The sequence below is a fragment of the Pseudorca crassidens genome, chromosome 4 (assembly GCF_039906515.1).
Source record: "Pseudorca crassidens isolate mPseCra1 chromosome 4, mPseCra1.hap1, whole genome shotgun sequence".
NCBI classification, from domain to species: domain Eukaryota; kingdom Metazoa; phylum Chordata; class Mammalia; order Artiodactyla; family Delphinidae; genus Pseudorca; species Pseudorca crassidens.
Window position 1 is genome coordinate 64,505,056 of NC_090299.1, and position 18,824 is coordinate 64,523,879.

General features: G+C 40.1%; 1 protein-coding gene and 1 long non-coding RNA gene across 4 annotated transcripts in view; one reads left to right on the plus strand and one right to left on the minus strand.

Moving 5' to 3' along the window:
* The window catches only part of RBM47 (RNA binding motif protein 47), a 163,788-nt gene that overhangs the window by 13,099 nt on the left and 131,865 nt on the right, over positions 1-18,824 (minus strand). The gene's annotated exons all lie outside the window — the stretch shown is intronic.
* On the plus strand, positions 33-10,425 carry LOC137223659 (uncharacterized). The gene is made up of 2 exons (XR_010942961.1): positions 33-555; positions 9,623-10,425. It is a non-coding gene; the product is annotated as an uncharacterized lncRNA (long non-coding RNA).

Consider the following 18,824-nt stretch of genomic DNA (forward strand, 5'->3'; position numbering starts at 1 on the left):
TTCTTTCTTTCTTCTTCAAAGCCATACAAGACTCACGCTTAACTATCAGGGGGTTGAATGAGAAATAAGATGGAGACCACTCTAGATATGCAGCAGCCCTAAAATTGTCTCAATTGGGCAAGGTGTTTTGGAGGAAAAACCAGAAGTGACTCGGGGGAAAAAAAATCAGAATGAGCAAGTACTTCCGCTTAGTCAGTAACCCAATAGCTTTGAAGCATAGAGAACCTGCTGTCATTGTTGGGGAAAACTTCACGTTCTTGCAGCAGTTGGCAACATCTTTTGCTTAATTCCTTCACTGTCAAGTCAGACTGACTTCCTTTTAGTTACAGCATTTTACCCCCTTTATTTCGTTGACAGACAAAACCTCTTTGCTTTCTTTTTTAAGACAGCCTTTTTCATTTAGGAATGGAAGGAGGGCAATGTGTTTATATTGTTAAGGAAAAAACCGAGGAGGTGTTACTGAAGATACAGAGCTGTGTGTGGAAGCTTTTCACAAGGAAGAAATGGAACACCCACATTACCAAGGACTTGTCCTGGGAACTGTGCTAAGAGCTGGTAAGTCTGATTTTTACGGTGTTGTTCCCTATTAGCAAAATTCTTGGTATGAATCATTCATGGATTTGGAATCAGTGCACAAAGAGCTAGATTAAGTTCAGGCTGGGGGACTTCTGAAGCAGCAACAACCTGTTAAACTACACTATAGTTTTCAGAGAACTGTCACATGCATTATCTTATTTGATCTTCTTAATCTCCTTTCATGGGAAGTGATATTATCATTAGTCCCAAATGTCTATGGGGAAATAGGCTCAGAGAGGTTGAGTAAATTGCTCATTTCACACAGCAAGTATCAGCTCATATCAGGACTTGATTTCAAGGCGTATGGCTCCAGATTCCATGTTCTTTCTTTGAAACCAGTGCTGAGCAACAGAACTTTCTGTGACGATGGAAAACCTGTCACTAGCCACTTGTGGCTACTGAATACTGGAGATGCGACTATTGCAGAATTTTTCATTTTACTTTAAAATTAAATAGCTACACCAGTGCAAGTCTAAGTCATGCCACCTTCACTCCTATAGCATAGGGCTCATGGAAATGATTTTAAGTTATGCAGTGAGATTATCACTAGGAGCTTCGTATTTTGCGTTTGTAGAGAACAGCTCTGATTAGCTTTTTTTTTTTTTTTTTGCCGTACGCGGGCCTCTCACTGTTGTGGCCTCTCCCGTTGCGGAGCACAGGCTCCGGACGCGCAGGCTCAGCGGCCATGGCTCACGGGCCCAGCCGCTCCGCGGCATGTGGGATCTTCCCGGATCGGGGCACGAACCCGTGTCCCCTGCATCAGCAGGCGGACTCTCAAGCACTGCGCCACCAGGGAAGCCCCTGATTAGCTTTTTAAAAAATGAGGTTTAGTTCATTTTTTTTGGTCTGTGATAGTATTCAAGTAAATTCTATGGAAATTAAGAAAAATAAGAAAAAAGTTATTCCTAATTCTCCTACCCAGTGATAGCCACAATTAAACTTTCCCATCTTTCTTTCAATAGTTTCTTTTGGAGGGTGGGAGAGGTGGAGCTGGGCTTCCAATAAATTTACATCCTGCTGCTTTACTTCATTTTAAAAGCATTCTTCCACGCTCTTAAAACTGTGAAAACATAATTTATAATAGCTGAATAAGGTTTCATCATTCAACTAAATTTTTTCCATTTTTTATCATTTAAAAAAATTTACGAGGCCAGACACTATAAAACTCTTAGAGGGAAACATAGGCAGAACACTCTATGACATAAATCACAGCAAGATCCTTTTTGACCCACCTCCTAGAGAAACGGAAACAAAAATAAACAAATGGGACCTAATGAAACTTAACAGCTTTTGCACAGCAAAGGAAACTGTAAATAAGATGAACAGACAACCCTCAGAAGGGGGGGGGGGATTGATATTTGCAAATGAAGCAACTGACAAAGGATTAATCTCCAAAATTTACAAGCAGCTCATGCAGCTCAATATTTAAAAAAACAAACAACCCAATCCAAAAATGGGCAGAAGACCTAAACAGACATTTCTCCAAAGAGGATATACAGATTGCCAACAAACACATGAAAGGATGCTCAACATCACTAATCATTAGAGAAATGCAAATCAAAACTACAATGAGGTATAACCTCACACCAGTCAGAATGACCATCATCAAAAAATCTACAAACAACAAATGCTGGAGAGGGTGTGGAGAAAAGGGAACCCTCTTGCACTGTTGGTGGGAATGTAAATTGATACAGTCACTATGGAGAACAGTATGGACATTCCTTAAAAAACTAAAAATAGAACTACCATATGACCCAGCAATCCCACTCCTGGGCATATACCCAGAGAAAACCATAATTCAAAAAGACACATGCACCCCAATGTTCACTGCAGCACTATTTGCAATAACCAGGACATGGAGGCAACCTAAGCGTCCATCGACAGGTGAATGGATAAAGAAGATGTAGCACATATATACAATGGAATATTAGTCATAAAAAGAAACGAAATTGAGTTATTTGTAGTGAGGTGGATGGACCTAGCAACTGTCATACAGAGTAAAGTAAGTCAGAAAGAGAAAAATAAATACCATATGCCAACAGATATATATGGAATCTAAAAAAAAAAAAAAAAAAAAAAGGTTCTGAAGAACCTAGGTGCAGGCAGGAATAAAGACGGAGACGTAGAGAATGGACTTGAGGACATGGCGAGGGGGAAGGGTAAGCTGGGACGAAGTGAGAGAGTGGCATGGACTTATATATACTACCAAACGTAAAATAGATAGCTAGTGGGAAGCAGCCGCATAGCACAGGGAGATCAGCTAGGTGCTTTGTGACCACCTAGAGGGGTGGGATAGGGAGGGTGGGAGGGAGACGCAAGAGGGAGGAGATATGGGGATACATGTAAAGCAATTATACTCCAATAAAGATGTTAAAAAAAAATTTCCTACTGGGAATTCTACATAAGGATATTAAGGGAAATTTCAAGGATAATTAAGGTAAGTTTGATCATTTAAACAAAACAAAACAAAACAAAAGAAAATATAGGGACACAACAGAAGATATTTGCCCATTGGCCAACCAATACTTCTTTGGTTCATTTGCTGTAACATCAAGGGGCAGTACAGTTTAGCAGTGGTCCCCAACCTTTTTGGCGACAGGGACCAAGTTCGTGGAAGACAATTTTTCCACGGATGGGGTGGGGGTGGGGGATGGTTCCTGGATGATTCAAGCGCATTACATTTATGGTACACTTTATTTCTATTATTATTACATTGTGATATATAATGAAATAATTATACAACTCACCATAATGCTGATAGGAGGAGGAGCTCAGGTGGTAATGTGAACTATGGGGGGCAGCTGTAAATACAGATGAAGCTTCGCTCACCCACCCGCCGCTCACCTCCTGCTGTGCGGCCAGGTTCCTAACAGGCCAGGGACCGGTACCTCAGAGGCTGGGGACCCCTGCAGTTTAGTGGGTCAGTGACTGGCCACTGGAGCCAGAATGCGTGGTTGTGTGTGAATCCTAGCTCTAACACTTCCTAGTTGTATGACCTAGAGCAAGGATATTCAGCTACCCCATGCCTCAGTTTCCCTATCTATAAAATGGGAATGATGACAGTAGTATTAACTTTGTTGAGTTTAGAGAAGTGAGTTAATACATACAAAGCACTTTGAACTATGCCTGGAACATTGTAAATGCTCAAGAAATGTCAGTTATTATTCTTCATCCAAACTTCTGGGTAAAACTTCAGACCAATTCTTTCAGTTTTAGAGTAATTTTGACACTTTCTCAGTTCTTTAAAAACATCTGTTTGATACGGCTTCTATTCTTATTTTTAATTTGCTTTGCTCTTCAACTGCTTGAAGGCTGGTTTGGCAACATATCCAGTTATCATGAAGCCTTTTTTCTGGTATAAATTTGAAAATATACATCAGTTCCTGTAGTTTCAAGTTGAAGCAGAAATTTCAATATCAAATTTGAACATGAAGATCTTTCCCTCCTTCCAAAAGGAAGATAAGGATATATTCTTAAGAAGATTATCTGTACAAACACATATGCATTTATAATCTGTGACCTGGGAAGCAAATGCCAGGTACATATATAAACATATATGAGGGAATTCAAGATCTTACATAGTTGTCCTACATAAAACAGTGACTAAAGTCCAAAGGAATAGTCCTTATCGCTCTCCTGAGAGATGTGGAGTTGACTTCTTATTTCCCTAAAATTGTACTTTGAAACTACCATTTAACACAAAAAAAGTTGTATAACAGTCAGGCTAGAGGAGTCATTCCCAATTCCAGCCCCATTAATTTCACCAAAAATTCTGCTGCTTTCAGTAACATATCATCTCTTTTAAAATAGTTATAGCTTATTTTCCTATATCTGCGAGCCAAGAAAAGCCTTTTTTTCCTGAGCTTTCATCATCTGGAATAAGTGAATCATGTTACTGGCCCCCTTTCCCTTTTTTCTTTGGCCACTAACAAGTTCAGGATTAACTTTGTCACTTTAGTTTTGTAATTGTATAGGACATCACAACACACTCTCAGGTTCATCTAATCGTGGCTATTGGTTCATTTTTTTTAGTCTTCTATATCCCCAGTGCCATGAATTTAGCTATGTATATTATTCATCTTACTGTTTTCATGTCCTTGGAAGCCATCTCACATAATTTTGGCATTAGGAGAGGAATAAATGCACATATATGTGAATATATATATATATAATTTGCATGAGATATAAATTAATGTAGTGTTTAAAAGAACTATTTTTTACACTAACTACAAACACTAGCATAAAAACAACTGAGAACCACAATGAGATACCACTTTGCATCCACTAGCATGCCTATTATAACCAACCAAACATAGAAACTAACAAAAAACCAAAATAAGTGTTGGCAAGAATGTAGAAAAATTGTAACCCTTGTGCATTGCTGGTGGGAATGTAAAATGGTGCAGCTACTATGGAAAACTGTATTGTGGTTCCTCAAAAAGGTAACAATTATCATACGATCCACCAATTCCACTACTGGGTATATAACCAAAAGAACTGAAAACTGGGACTCAAACAGATATTTGTACACCAATGATCATAACAATATTATTCACAGTAGCCAAAAGGTAGAAACAACCCAAAAGTCCATTGACACATGAATGGACAAACAAAATGTGGCATGTATACTCAGTGGAATACTATTCAGCCTTAAAAAGGAAGGAAATTCTCACACATGCTGCAGCATGGATGAACCATGAAGACATCCTAAGTGAAATAAGCCAGACACAAAAGGACAAATATTATATGATTCCACTTAGATGAAGTACCTAAACAGTCAAAGTCATAGAGAGAGAAAGTAGAATGGTGGTTGCCAGGAGCTGGAGGGAGGGAGAATGGGGAATTAGTGTTTATGGAGTTTCAGTGAAGGATGATGAGAAAGTTCTAGAGATGGCTGGTGGTTATGGCTGCACACCAATGTGAATGTACTTAATGCCACTGAACTGGACACTTAAAAACAGGTAAAACGGTTAACTTTGTTATGTATATTTTAACACACACACACACACTAAAAAAAAAAAAAAGAGTGAGAAAGCTCAGAGATGCAGAAAGAATTAAAAGATTCCATAAAATTAGGATTTCATTAGAGGCCATTTAAAAATGGTACATTCGGGCTTCCCTGGTGGCGCAGTGGTTGAGAGTCCGCCTGCGAATGCAGGGGACGCGGGTTCGTGCCCCGGTCCGGGAAGATCCCACATGCCTTGAAGTGGCTGGGCCCATGAGCCTGTGCGTCCGGAGCCTGTGCTCTGCGATGGGAGAGGCCACAACGGTAAGAGGCCTGCGTACCACAAAAAAAAAAAAAAAAATGGTACATTCAATAAAACCTTATGGGCTACAAACTCCATTCTTCTCGTCTTTATAAGATAATATACCACAGTTAAATAAATTACATGGTGTGCTGTTCAATGAGTTTTCAAGGCCAAAGGCATAGATATGTGAAAGATATATGGTTTATTTAATGCCTTAAAAAGGGGGGAACTATACGGCATTAGCCGTATGATCCTTCTGTCAGAGATGAAACAGAAAACTTAAGACAATTAGACATGCTTTAGACCAGGGCTTGGTAAACTGTGCCATGGGCCAAATATAGCCTGCCATTTGTTTTTGTAAATAAAATTTTATTGGAACACATACATACTTTTTTTTTTTTTTTGAAGATGGTTGCTTTTGCAGTACAGTGGTGGGGCTGACTAGTTCAGACAGAGATTGCATGGCCCATAAAGGCTAAAATGTTTACTCTCGGGCTTCCCTAGTGGTGCAGTGGTTGAGAGTCTGCCCGCCGATGCAGGGGAAACGGGTTCATGCCCCGGTCCGGGAGGATCCCACATGCCGCGGAATGGCTGGGCCCGCGAGCCGTGGCCGCTGAGCCTGCGCTCCGCAGTGGGAGAGGCCACAACAGTGAGAGGCCCGCGTACCGCAAAAAAAAAAAAAAAAAGTTTACTCTCTGGTCAGGTACAGTAAAAGTTTGCCAACCTCTGCTCTAGGAGATGTGCAGAGAACATCAATGAGACTAAGTAACAGAGATTCCTATTGCTAAGTATTAGTCACTTTTCCCTCTGTTTCCTATGCTGAGCAGTGACTTAATTTCAGGACAAAGTTTTAAGTTCTAACATATTTTAAAGAGTCTTCTTGAGCTGCCTTCCCACCCTCATTCTAAGCTGTTTTCCATTTAACTACATGGTCAAATTTGTGAGGCCTAGAAGAAGAGACATCTGGTAAAGATTGTTGGCTCAGCTCCTAACACTTTCATGTGAACAATTTCTTAAGATTTTAAAAGTGACACAAACACAGAAGAGTTTGTGTTCATTTATTCATTCATTCTGCAAATATTTACTGAGCACCTACTATGTGCCAGATACCTGTGGACCTCATCCTCATGGAGCTTACCTTGAACCCACAGTGTGGCTTAGAGTCTGTACCACAGCTGCACTAAGTTAACTCTCACCATTGGGCTGAAATGATCCATGCAAAGCTCTGAGTGCTGAACCTAGCACCAAGTGCTCAAGAAATGTCAGCATAAGAAATCTGAACTTAGAAAAAGAAAAAGATATATGAACTTGAGGTAAGACTCTTACCCCTATGTAGGATTCTTGTGTTTATAGGGAAATAAGCAAGAGGTATTACCCCAGCCAACTTTAAACCAGTCAGAATGAGAAGCCTAGCTTGTGAGTTCTGGTGTAGACTGGCATATCAGAGCCTCCCAGATTCTGTTCACTGCAGGTAAGCTGTCTGGCAGTGTGATTCTCCATTGGTGATGTGGCTCAGGCGTCCAAGTGTAAGCCTGTTTCTCACCTAACCCTTGGCTACAGCAGTTTGCAAGAGGCTCTTCAGAAAGAACCTGAAGAGACTTGCTGCATTGGATGCAAATGGTGCAGTCGTTCACAAGGATGCCAGATCCCCTGAGGCAGGACCCTCCCAACACAGAGCCGAGCTCGCACACACTAAAAACGCATTAGTCTTCATTGAAGGCTGCTTGCATTAAACAAACATGGCAGTATATTCAAAACAAATCATTTATTCACAGTTTGGCATGTAAAACAGAGGAGAATATACTTTCAAATCAAGCTATTATTATTCTGAACTATTAGCTAGAATTTTTGTTGTCTTTATTTTAGGTTGAGTTTGAGCTTGTTGGGGTAACATAACATTTTGGGGTTAACTCAGACTTAAACTAGAAGTCATCAAGGATCTGAATTCCCTTAGTACCAGTTTAGAGTACATTTCAATAAGATTTTAACTTTGAAGTGGACTTTTTTTTTTTTGGCTGCACTGCGGGGCCTACGGGATCTTAGTTCCCCCACCAGGGATTGAACCCGGGCCCCCGGCAGTGGAAGCGTGGAGTCTTAACCACTGGACCGCCAGGGAATTCCCTGAAGTGGGACATTTTAGAGGGCAAGGGATAACACTGTAAACACTGTACTGGGAAATATTTCCAGTGTTTACCAACCAGTCTTAGGATCAAAAATGAGCATGAGTTTACTCTAGAATTATGCAAACTACCAGTGAGCTTTGGTTCACAGGTGTGTGTTGTGTGTGTGTGTTTAATAGGCAATTTGGAATTGGAATTCTTGGAAGAGTTTTATTCGCTGACCAACGGACACACTGCAATTTGAAGTTAATATTCAGTAGTGAGCAGTGTCTTCCAGCACTAGATGGAATTTAATCCAGTAGAAGGTTTTAGAATGTATTTATCCAAGAGGTAATTCTATCTCTGTTTGCAGTTAGAGTTCTATTCTTTCTTTTTTTTTTTTTTTTTTTTTTTTGCGGTACGTGGGCCTCTCACTGTTGTGGTCTCTCCCGTTGCGGAGCACAGGCTCCGGACGCGCAGGCTCAGCGGCCATGGCTCACGGGCCCAGCCGCTCCGCAGCATGTGGGATCTTTCCAGACCGGGGCACGAACCCGTGTCCCCTGCATCGGCAGGCGGACTCTCAACCACTGCGCCACCAGGGAAGCCCTAGAGTTCTATTCTTAATGTCCCCTTATTTATACCATAAAATGTTTGTCTTTACTAATAGTCACTTCTTAGGCATGACCTCATATACACAATGTGTAGATATAATAAAACATATGCCATTCTGGTTAAGAGCAAAGACTTTGGAGTTGAAGAAATAGGAGTTCAGATCATGAATGTGCCACTTACTCGCCATGTCACATGAGGCTTCATGTCTACATCTCTAAGATAGTGCTAGTAATAGCACCCATTTCAGAGTATTGGTTCCAAGATCAAGTGACATTTAGTGCCACACATCAGGGGGAACAGAATCGAAGACCAGCTTCTGCAAAAAGTTTCCAAGATTTGGCCTCACGCTGAGTGGTTATCTTACTGCTCCTGTGTCAAGTTACCACCACCCATTAGAGTAAACAGCAGAGAGCACACTCCCACCACCAAGCCAGCCTCTGGCATGGGGACATTTCTGTTACCTCAGTCTGAACATGTAAAAGAAGTCCTGCTCAAACTGGAGGCAGAACACTTGGAATTTACCTGGGGTCCCACACAGTAAGCTGAAGACTGAAGCCTGGTCTCTCTCTTTTTTTTTTTTTTTTCTATCTCAGCCGGCAACCTTGTGCTATTTGAAGGCATGATCCTTGGGAGACACAAAAATCCTCCCATGACTCTCTTTTATTTAGGGAAAATTCTGGAAGGATAAAGAGGCACTAGAATAATGACCTTCTGGGCCATTCCTTCTGTCGGGTCCTGGCTAATCTGAGAAGAGTTAATTGTATTGTTGCTTAAGTTGTATTGATGCTTGTACAGATTTTGTTACGGCAAGGCGCATCATTCAGTGAATGACTGATAAACAGAGGAAAGCCAAGAGGCTCACTTTTCCCAGGCATTTCTATCAGCACATCCCTGAAAAGAAGGCATTTGGCTGTGGGTTCCCAAGGACGCTGGCTGTGTACCAGGAGAGGGGTAGCACCACCCACTCCAGAGAGGTGGCGTGGGGGAATTTTCTATGGGGCTTTGGCAGCACATAAATACCTATTAAGAATCGTCTATCCGGTTCCCTTTAAATAAGCATTACACACGTATACTTTTTCTCAACAGGTTAATGGGATAACGCTGAAAACGATGAACCTGCAAATTTGGCCACATCTGTCTACTGGATTTTCTCAAACTCTGAACAAGCAGTAGGAGGGACTTCTAGTTTCACCCCTTATCTTGGCTCTTTTGACCTACACCTTTGAGGGATCTGGCTCAGAACAGAAAGGATGACTGCCAGACAGATACCGGAGAGGAGGAGGAGAGCAGCGATGGCTTGTATCATAACAGTAGCTTGAATTTATAGTAGAGTGTTTGGCAACTCATAAAATTCTTTCACGTACATAATCTAATATCCTAAAATCCCAGAACTTGAGCTGCAAAGGAACCTTGGGTATCATTTAATCCAAAGTTTCTGAACTTCATTCCCTACTGCCATTTTGGGTGTGATAATTCTTTGTTTTGGGGGGCTGTCCTGTGCACTGTAGGATGTTTCATAGCATCTCTGCCCTCTACCCTCTACATGCCCACACCCCCTCCATGCGTGACAACCAAAAATGTCTCCTGGGGGGCAGAACTGCTCCCTGTTGAGAATTACTGATTGAGTCTATCTTGGAGTTTTAAACAGATTATACACTTACCCATGGGAGGTACTAATTAAATAGTAGCACCTCCACACCCAGCATGGCCTTGATGTCTTGATCTGGCTCTTCCTGTCAAGGCTGTCAAGACTGAGAACTGCACAACATTTTTCAAAGGTTCAAGGTAGTGTTTTTTTGTTACCAAACTACTCATTTAATTTGGTGGAAGACCTATCAATTTTATTTTTCAACGCAAAGAACTACCACCATAAAGCTCTATCACACTGATTCTGTCGTCAAACTGATTTGTCATCCAGCAAACTGACAGGCCTGGGTCACACAAATACCACTTTTGCAGTCAGGCTAAGGATCTGCCAAGCTATAGAAATGCCTCATTAAATTCAGACCCCTCTGCTTCGTGGACATGTGAAAACCGCTGACAATCTGGTTTTTAAGACTTAGACCTTTCTCTGGTGTCACTGCTCATTTCTAATTATGTAGAAAGCTTCGCTGAAGATTCAGAGTTGTGGGCTTCCCTGGTGGCGCAGTGGTTGAGAGTCCGCCCGCCGATGCAGGGGACGCGGGTTCGTGCCCCGGTCCGGGAAGATCCCACATGCCACGGAGCGGCTGGGCCCGTGAGCCATGGCCGCTGAGCCTGTGCTCCACAACGGGAGAGGCCACAACAGTGAGAGTCCCGCGTACCAAAAAAAAAAAAAGATTCAGAGTTGTGGGCTGCCCTGGTGGCGCAGTGGTTAAGAACCCACCTGCCAATGCAAGGGACACGGGTTCAAGCCCTGGTCCGGGAAGATCCCACATGCCGCGGAGCAACTAAGCCCGTGTGCCACAACTACTGAGCCCACGTGCCACAATTACTGAAGCCCGCGTGCCTAGAGCCCGTGTTCTGCAGTAAGAGAAGACACTGCAATGAGGAACCTGCGCACCACAACGAAGAGCAGCCCCCGCTCGCTGCAACTAGAGAAAGCCCACGCACAGCAACGAAGACCCAACGCGGCCAAAAATAAATAAATTAAAAAAAAAAAGATTCAGAGTTGTTTTTTTAAAAGACACACTATGAACAATCACTGTAAATGTGCTCCTGGAACACAGTCAATTTACTGATACTAAAATCAACCTCTATACCCCTTAGGCAGAAGGCAATGAACTGATGAAATAGATGATCAAACAATATTTGTGTATGTGTTCATTCATTCAATCAAACACTTGCTGATTGAAGTGACTGAACACTTGCTGTATGCCAGGCCATGCTAGGTGCTTGGCGATACAGTGGTGACTACTGCACAGTCCTTAGGGTTCCTAGTCTAGCAAGGGTGGACAAAGAAGGAGGGAGAGGAGGGAGAGCAGAGCAAACATCCTGAGCAAAGATGGGCAGCCACTTAAGATTATTTAACCCTAGGAGGACACATATGTTCTTTCAATTAACATTTTATTGAGTGCCGAAGGTATGACAGTGCCTTCATAAAGTATACAAGCAACAATGAACCATGGGTCAAAACAGAACCCAAGGAGTGACCCAGCTATAACAGGTGGACAAGGACTGAAAATCTGCGCATCTGGTTTAATTACATTTAGAGACAGATGGAAATTCTGCAAGGTGAAGCTCCCCTTATCCTCCTACACTTAAAGTTACATTATCACATATCGCATTACTGCGAACATAATACCCGATGATGTCGTAGTGGAATGAATTAATTAAAATCATGAAAATCAAAATCAATTTTATTGAGCATCTTTATAAGCCAAACACTCTGCTGACTGCCATCATTTAGCACAGTGAGATGATTTCAGGCATGTCTAGCATTTCTGGAAATGTGGCTGGAGAGTGTATTTTACTTACATGCTACAAAGAGGGTGGCATAAAAGACAATAGATGACTTAAATGCAATCCTCCCTGGAGGGAAGGAGATGGGCCACAAATAATCAAAGAATTTCCGTAACGTATGGTTTAAAAACTCTTGAGTTAATGATAGCTACGATTTTTGAGCAATTATTATGTGCATAAGTCACCTAAGGAAGTTATTTGATTTTCTGTGACATCCCTATGAGATGAAGTTTAAAATGCAGGCTCTAGAGCAGGGGATCAGCAAACTACAGCCAGAGGGCCAAATTCAACCCTGTGGCTGTTCTTATAAAGTTTTGTTGGAATGTAGCCATGCCCATTTGTTTACATATTGTTTACAGCTGCTTTCATGCTACAGTGGCAGAGTTGAACTGCTGCAGCAGAGACTAGTGTGGTCCATATTTACTGTCTGGCGCTTTATAGAAGACCTGGTCTAGGGTCAGATTTCCTGGGTTTGAGCCCTAGTTCTTTAACTATGGAGCTGTATGACATTGGTTAAGTTACTTAAAGTCTTCGTTCCGCACCACCCTCATCTGCAAAATGAAACTGGTGGTAATAATCATCACTATCTCAGGGCGTCACTGTGAGGAATAAATTACACAATATATACCAAGTGCTTAGAACAAAACCAAGTATATACTAAGGGTTTGATAAATGTTGGCTATTATTGCCTCCTTTTTAAAGATCAGGCGCTCGAGGCTCAGAGCAATCAAATAACTTACCCAAGACCACTCAGAATTGAAATTTAGCTGATGACAAAGTCCAAGCTCTTTCTACCATGGTACTCTGCCTTTGCTATTTTCTTAGTAATAGGAGAGTTAGGGATAGCCAGTGTTAACAGAATAAAAACAATATCAAGGAGAGATGGACATTGGTTAACAGATTTGAAGGGAAACTCAAGCACAGATCCACAGCAAAATTGTTGGAAAACCATTCCTTTCTACCAAATGCCTCACTGCACCTCCCACCCTCCCCACTCCTCTTCAGAGAGTTCTACAAACTGTTCCATAGCCTATTTCTGGCCCTTTATAAAGTAGTTAATAGGTTCAAATGATAATTTTTAGACTTAAAAAAAATCTATTGAATTAAATTCTTAAATGGAAATGTTTAGGGACTAGAATTCACATAATCCAAATGTTTTAAGTGAGAATATGGGACCACGATGTGGCAGTGGGATGGGCTTACCCAACCCAGGCTCTGGAGTCAGACTGCCTGGCTTATACCCTGGCTCCACCGCTTGAGAAACAAGTGTCATCACACCAGTCACTATAATCTTTGTGAGCCTCAGTTTCACCATCTATAAAATGGTAATAATATACCTCACGCTGTTGTGAAGATTAAATGATAATGCATATACAGCACTTAGAAAAGTACTTGGCTATATTAAATGCTCAAATTGACTACATTTTATATTTTCATATCCTATGTAATTTTTAAATTATTATTATTTCAGTTGGGCAAAATAGCAGACGTTTTTCAAGGATGTTCTCTTGGGAGAGAACGATATAGCCACAGCTTAGAATCACGAATTTTCTGCTTGACAATTTAATTTTAAAAGCTAAAGAATCTGAGGGAACTTACTCCCAGATTTTTGTGGATAAACTGGAAGGGAACTTCTATAGCTATTATGTTCTATGTTTATATAGGAAAATGCTTTAAGACATTGTAAATGTGAAACGTTATAATGATGCATTTTTAAAGCTAATGATTATGCAAAAAGCAAACACTATGTTCTTTTTGATATTTGTTCAATTGTGTATTATATTCTTTTTATCACTACTTAGTATACCTACACTAATGCTTTGTGTCTACTCATTGAATGGAGCAGTAAATATTGTTTATTAACTATGATATATTCAAATTACCACTGCAAGTTTAAGAAAGTTACCTGGGAATAATATTCACAGAAAAACTTTATGTGCCAGCATTGGAATATATGAACTGGTAGTTTGATGAATGGTTATTTTTATTATAAAAATATTCTTTAATTTGCAAAGGGATTTATAATAGAGTTCCTTTAGATAGGAAGTCCCCTATGTCATCTAGAATATGATTCAAGTTATTACAAAATCGATCTCTCTCTCTCTCTCTCTCTCTATCTTTCCTGTATATACCTTCCCTATACTGATATATACCTACAAACTATGCCAAAGTATCAGTCCCATTTGCTTGATGGAGAAACTGGATGATCATGTGCTTAAGCTCAAGATCACAATTACACAGTGATAAAATTGGAATTATAATTTAATAAAGGAACCTTATCTTTGGGATGATAGTCTCTAGTTTAACTTCTGTTTGACAATAGAGTCCATTTATATTCAAGACAAAATCTGGGCAGTCCAACTAGAGTAGAGATCCAGATATCTATAGCTTTTTAAAAATTCTAAAATTTGTGTGTAAAGAATATTTTTCATTTGCTTAGTTTCTTGAATTTATGCCAAAACAGATTTAGAAAGTGAACTTTCCCAAACATAAGCTTACACAGTCTTTATGATGATGTGTAAGTGCTCTTCCTTTCCTCCAATTTCAAACTATATTTGCAAGTTATATAGTAATAATATGGTCTATTATTACTCTGCCATATTATACATGAGTACATGCTCTATGGGATATGTTCTTATATTACCTTCTGGTGGTATGTCAAATAGTAGTCTATAAGAATATCAGAGGTCTCTTTGTAAGAAAAATGACAAATTGTCTGTTCTGAAACAAAGACTCTGAAATGGAGTGACATAGTCAAACATTAGCTTCAGTTTTAGGTGTGACCTTCTGATTTTGTTTGGTTAACATTAGTCATTTCAGTTCTGACTATGAAAAAATATCTGCTACCACAGAAAAAAACCAGATCCTGTTTAATGTTGATGTCCTTGTATTTCATTGCCAAGTATCCCAAGGCAATAGTTACAGTGAAATAGCATTTGGCCAGAAATACTCTCAATGCTGAATAAGCCATGGGTTACTTTCTTCTACAAATGTTTAAGTTGAATGCGGGTTATTTTTGAAATTAAAAATATTTTTAAATACCACAACAATACGACTATAATAGGCTCTTTGTGAGAAAAAAAATATAAAAGAAAGTAAACTTTATAGTGGGAGGCAAAGACGATATGCATGAAAATGCAACTTTAAACTAACCCCCAAATTATATTTTTTTATTCATTAAGTGTTTAAATATTACTCTCCCTTTACTACCTTTGGTCTTCCTCTGGTGATATTTGGTTTATTATTATTATTATTTTGCATACAGTGAGAAACGAAAATGATAGTTTAAAGAACAGGTCCTTCTAGCAAAAGTATGGCTAAAGTTAAACCCTAATACTCAGTAGCTTAATTCTTATTATAAAAACTTGGACTCTGGGCTTCCCTGGTGGCGCAGTCGTTGAGAGTCCACCTGCCGATGCAGGGGACACGGGTTCGTGCCCCGGTCGGGGAAGATCCCACATGCCGCGGAGCGGCTGGGCCCCTGAGCCTATGGCCATTGAGCCTGCGCATCCGGAGCCTGTGCTCCGCAACGGAAGAGGCCACAACAGTGAGAGGCCCGCGTACCGCAAAAAAACAAAAACAAAAACAAAAAAACAAAAAAAAAAACTTGGACTCTATTAGAAATGGGGCCATCGGAGAGAGGTCCCTTTATAACAGAAAAAGTCAAATTCACTTTCTATTATGAAGTGATTTTAGACATTTTAGGCTATTTCCACTTTCTTCTACACTGTTTGAAATGTATTAGAAAAATTAAAAGAATATGGTTTATCTCATTAGGTATAATTGAAGCTTTTCAAAGGCAGGGACCTTTATTTTGGTATCCCCAGTGCCTAGCACTGAATGAAAAAATATTTCAATAAAGGAAAAAATGAATGAAAGAACCAGTGAATGAGCACTGCCTTTTATAAGAAACATGGTAGGATAAAGCTACAAAAAGAATTTTAATATTATGTATAACTACGAGTAAATTGCTCTGGATATGTTTTTCTATTTATACTTATCTATTTATTTAACTTTTGTGGTTTACCTGCATTTGGAACTGTGTACAAATAGCCATGCCAAGTACTGTCCAGGGTCTGTCGACATAATCAGAAGGAGCACACTGAAGAATGGATAGGTCAGCTTTGGTACAGGAGCTGGCATTTCTAATACACAGTTCAGGCATCAGCAGTGTCAAGGGGAAAAGCCCCGCCAACCATTGTTTGATGGACTATATCGAAGGCTCCCTAGACACTTCTTGGTAAAGCAGGCACTGGTCAGGCAGCTGGAGAACTTCCATGACTTTTTTTTTTTGCCTGAGCCGATATGCTTAGCTTCTACTGTATTGTCTCAGGGATTTGGTAGAGATTTTCTGCCGCCACAAGGAAATAGGCACAAAGACAGTGCCTGACCATGAAGGCAGTTTCCATATGCTCTCTTATGTGCAGGTGTTTTGAAAGGCTGTGTGTTACACTGCTTCAGCTCACACAATGGGATAGGGTCCTTTTCTCTCTGGTATTTCTCTGCTCCCGAGCAGTTCTCTACCATGCAGTAGTGGGTCTTAATGACGTGGAAGAGAAATCACAAACTAATCTGATACTGAATAGAATATAGAAGTTCACAAATGTCTAAGTAGGAAATCTCCAAGTTTCTTGATCCAGTAGTGTCACTTACCTATCTGTCTTGCCACACAGGCAAGCAACCTCTTGTTCAGCAGGGAAAAAGTGGGGAAGCAGCACTGGGACCTCTGGTTTTAGGGGAGAAAAAAAATCACTATTGCCGTCTTTCCTCCTTATTCATATTTCTTCATAATTTCTTTTTCTTAATTATTTTTTTCTCTTTCTCATCTTAAATTCTCATTCAATATCCCTGGTTTTCAAATGTAAATACCTGGTTACTAAGTGCCCCAGAGTAACTTACAGGAATAGAGCGATGCTACTGATTAGTAGCTGTTTGCTTTAATCCTTGTTTAAATAACACACACACACACACACACACACCCCACTTTTTACCGGGTATTCACCACTTGAACAAAATGTAGTAATATATGGTTTTAAACTAGGGAAAGGAAGAGAGTTTCTCAATTACAAATCATTTAAATACTAAATTGCTAATTTTTTCAAGGTAGAATTTGCAGAGTTTTTTTTTTTGGTGGGGCGGGCATAGGGAAGTTGCTCTATTCTTAGGAAAGATATTTATTAAAAGAAGGAGAAGAAAAGAGGGTGGAGGGGAAGGAGAACGAGTTTTCCCAGTCTCTATAATTTAACTAGGCAGTTAAAGTTAACTGGAAATTTACATAAAAGTTACATAGAATATAAAAGTTATACAGAAAGCAGAACTATATTAGTTAAAGAAACTCATGAAATATAGACTGAAATTTAAGAATGGAAATGAACAGAAAATATATCTCCAGAGTTTTCCTGAACCTAGGGCATTTAGAATAAAACGGTCAAGTGTCAGGAAGCTTACGATTTTTCAGATATAATAAACTCCTGGGACTATTGCTGGAGATGTAATTGCTGTTCACGTCTCACGCAGTCTGTACTTTCCTTGTGTGCACTTGGAGTTAATATTTCAATTGAAAACTTAGCATACCAGCAAAAACGCCCCTGATTTAAGCTGGTCATTTATTCTCAGTCTCACAGGGAAATACTGGATATTCTTTGAGTTAATAAAGTATGAAATGATTTTAATGCTTCAAGGGAAATATAGTACACCAGTCTTGCAAACTGTTTTTAGAAAGTGTGGCTTAGCTTATCCCACCTGACATCAGAAAACTTAATAGGCTTAGTTATTTCCTTTTTCTCTAAGTCGCCTTTTATGGTAAAGAGAAGATGAGGACCCAGAGCAGCAAACAGTTTACGTCTATAAACCAGCCCCCATGAAAAACAAGAGGGGACAGACTGGGTCACAGTGTGTTTCTCATAGGTCCTGAAGTCAGAGTCTTAGTAGATAAACAGTAATTTATTTGAGATTTGGATGCCCAACTGCCAATACTGGGTTCTAATGTTGAGGATCTAATTCATGTGCAGAATCCTGCAACTATGAGTTATGTGAGTGGGGCAATGTTATCTCCAAGCCTGTCAGAGCAGCGAGTGCAGGGCAGACCTTTGGTCCTGGTGATACTGGCAGCTTACACCGCCTGGTAGTTTCTTCTTCTCAAGATTCTGCAAGCGAAGGCTAAGCAGACCTTCACATTTTACACTGTAAGCACATTTAGGTTCTGTTCACTGTAAAACAGAACTAGGATAACTGTTTTGGAAATACAGTTTGCCCACATAACTGTGGCTAATCTAGTTTGGTTTCCCTAAAGCAGCACCAAGAGAAATTTATTTTTGTACGAACATAAATAAATAAAAATTTGCTGTAGCCCAAAATTCACAGTCACAGTGCATGGAGTGACCTCTCTCTTCCCCTCTGCTGCCAAGTATATGTACATATAACACACACACACACACACACACACACACACACACGAACACAACACATACACACACACTCCCTTTTTTCTTCTCAGCCTAAAATGCTATCTACCTCTGCTGTTCTTTTTTTTTTTTTTAACATCTTTATTGGAGTATAATTGCTTTACAATGTTGTGTTACTTTCTGCTTTATAACAAAGTGGATCAGCTACACATATACATATATCCCCATAACTCCTCCTTCTTGCGTCTCCCTCCCACCCTCCCTATCCCACCCCTCACACCAGTCAGAACAGCCATCTTCAAAAAATCTACAAACAATAAATGCTGGAGAGGGTGTGGAGAAGAGAGAACCCTCCTGCATTGTTGGTGGGAATGTAAATTGATACAGCCACTATGGAGAACAGTAAGGAGGTTCCTTAAAAAACTAAAACTAGAACTACCATA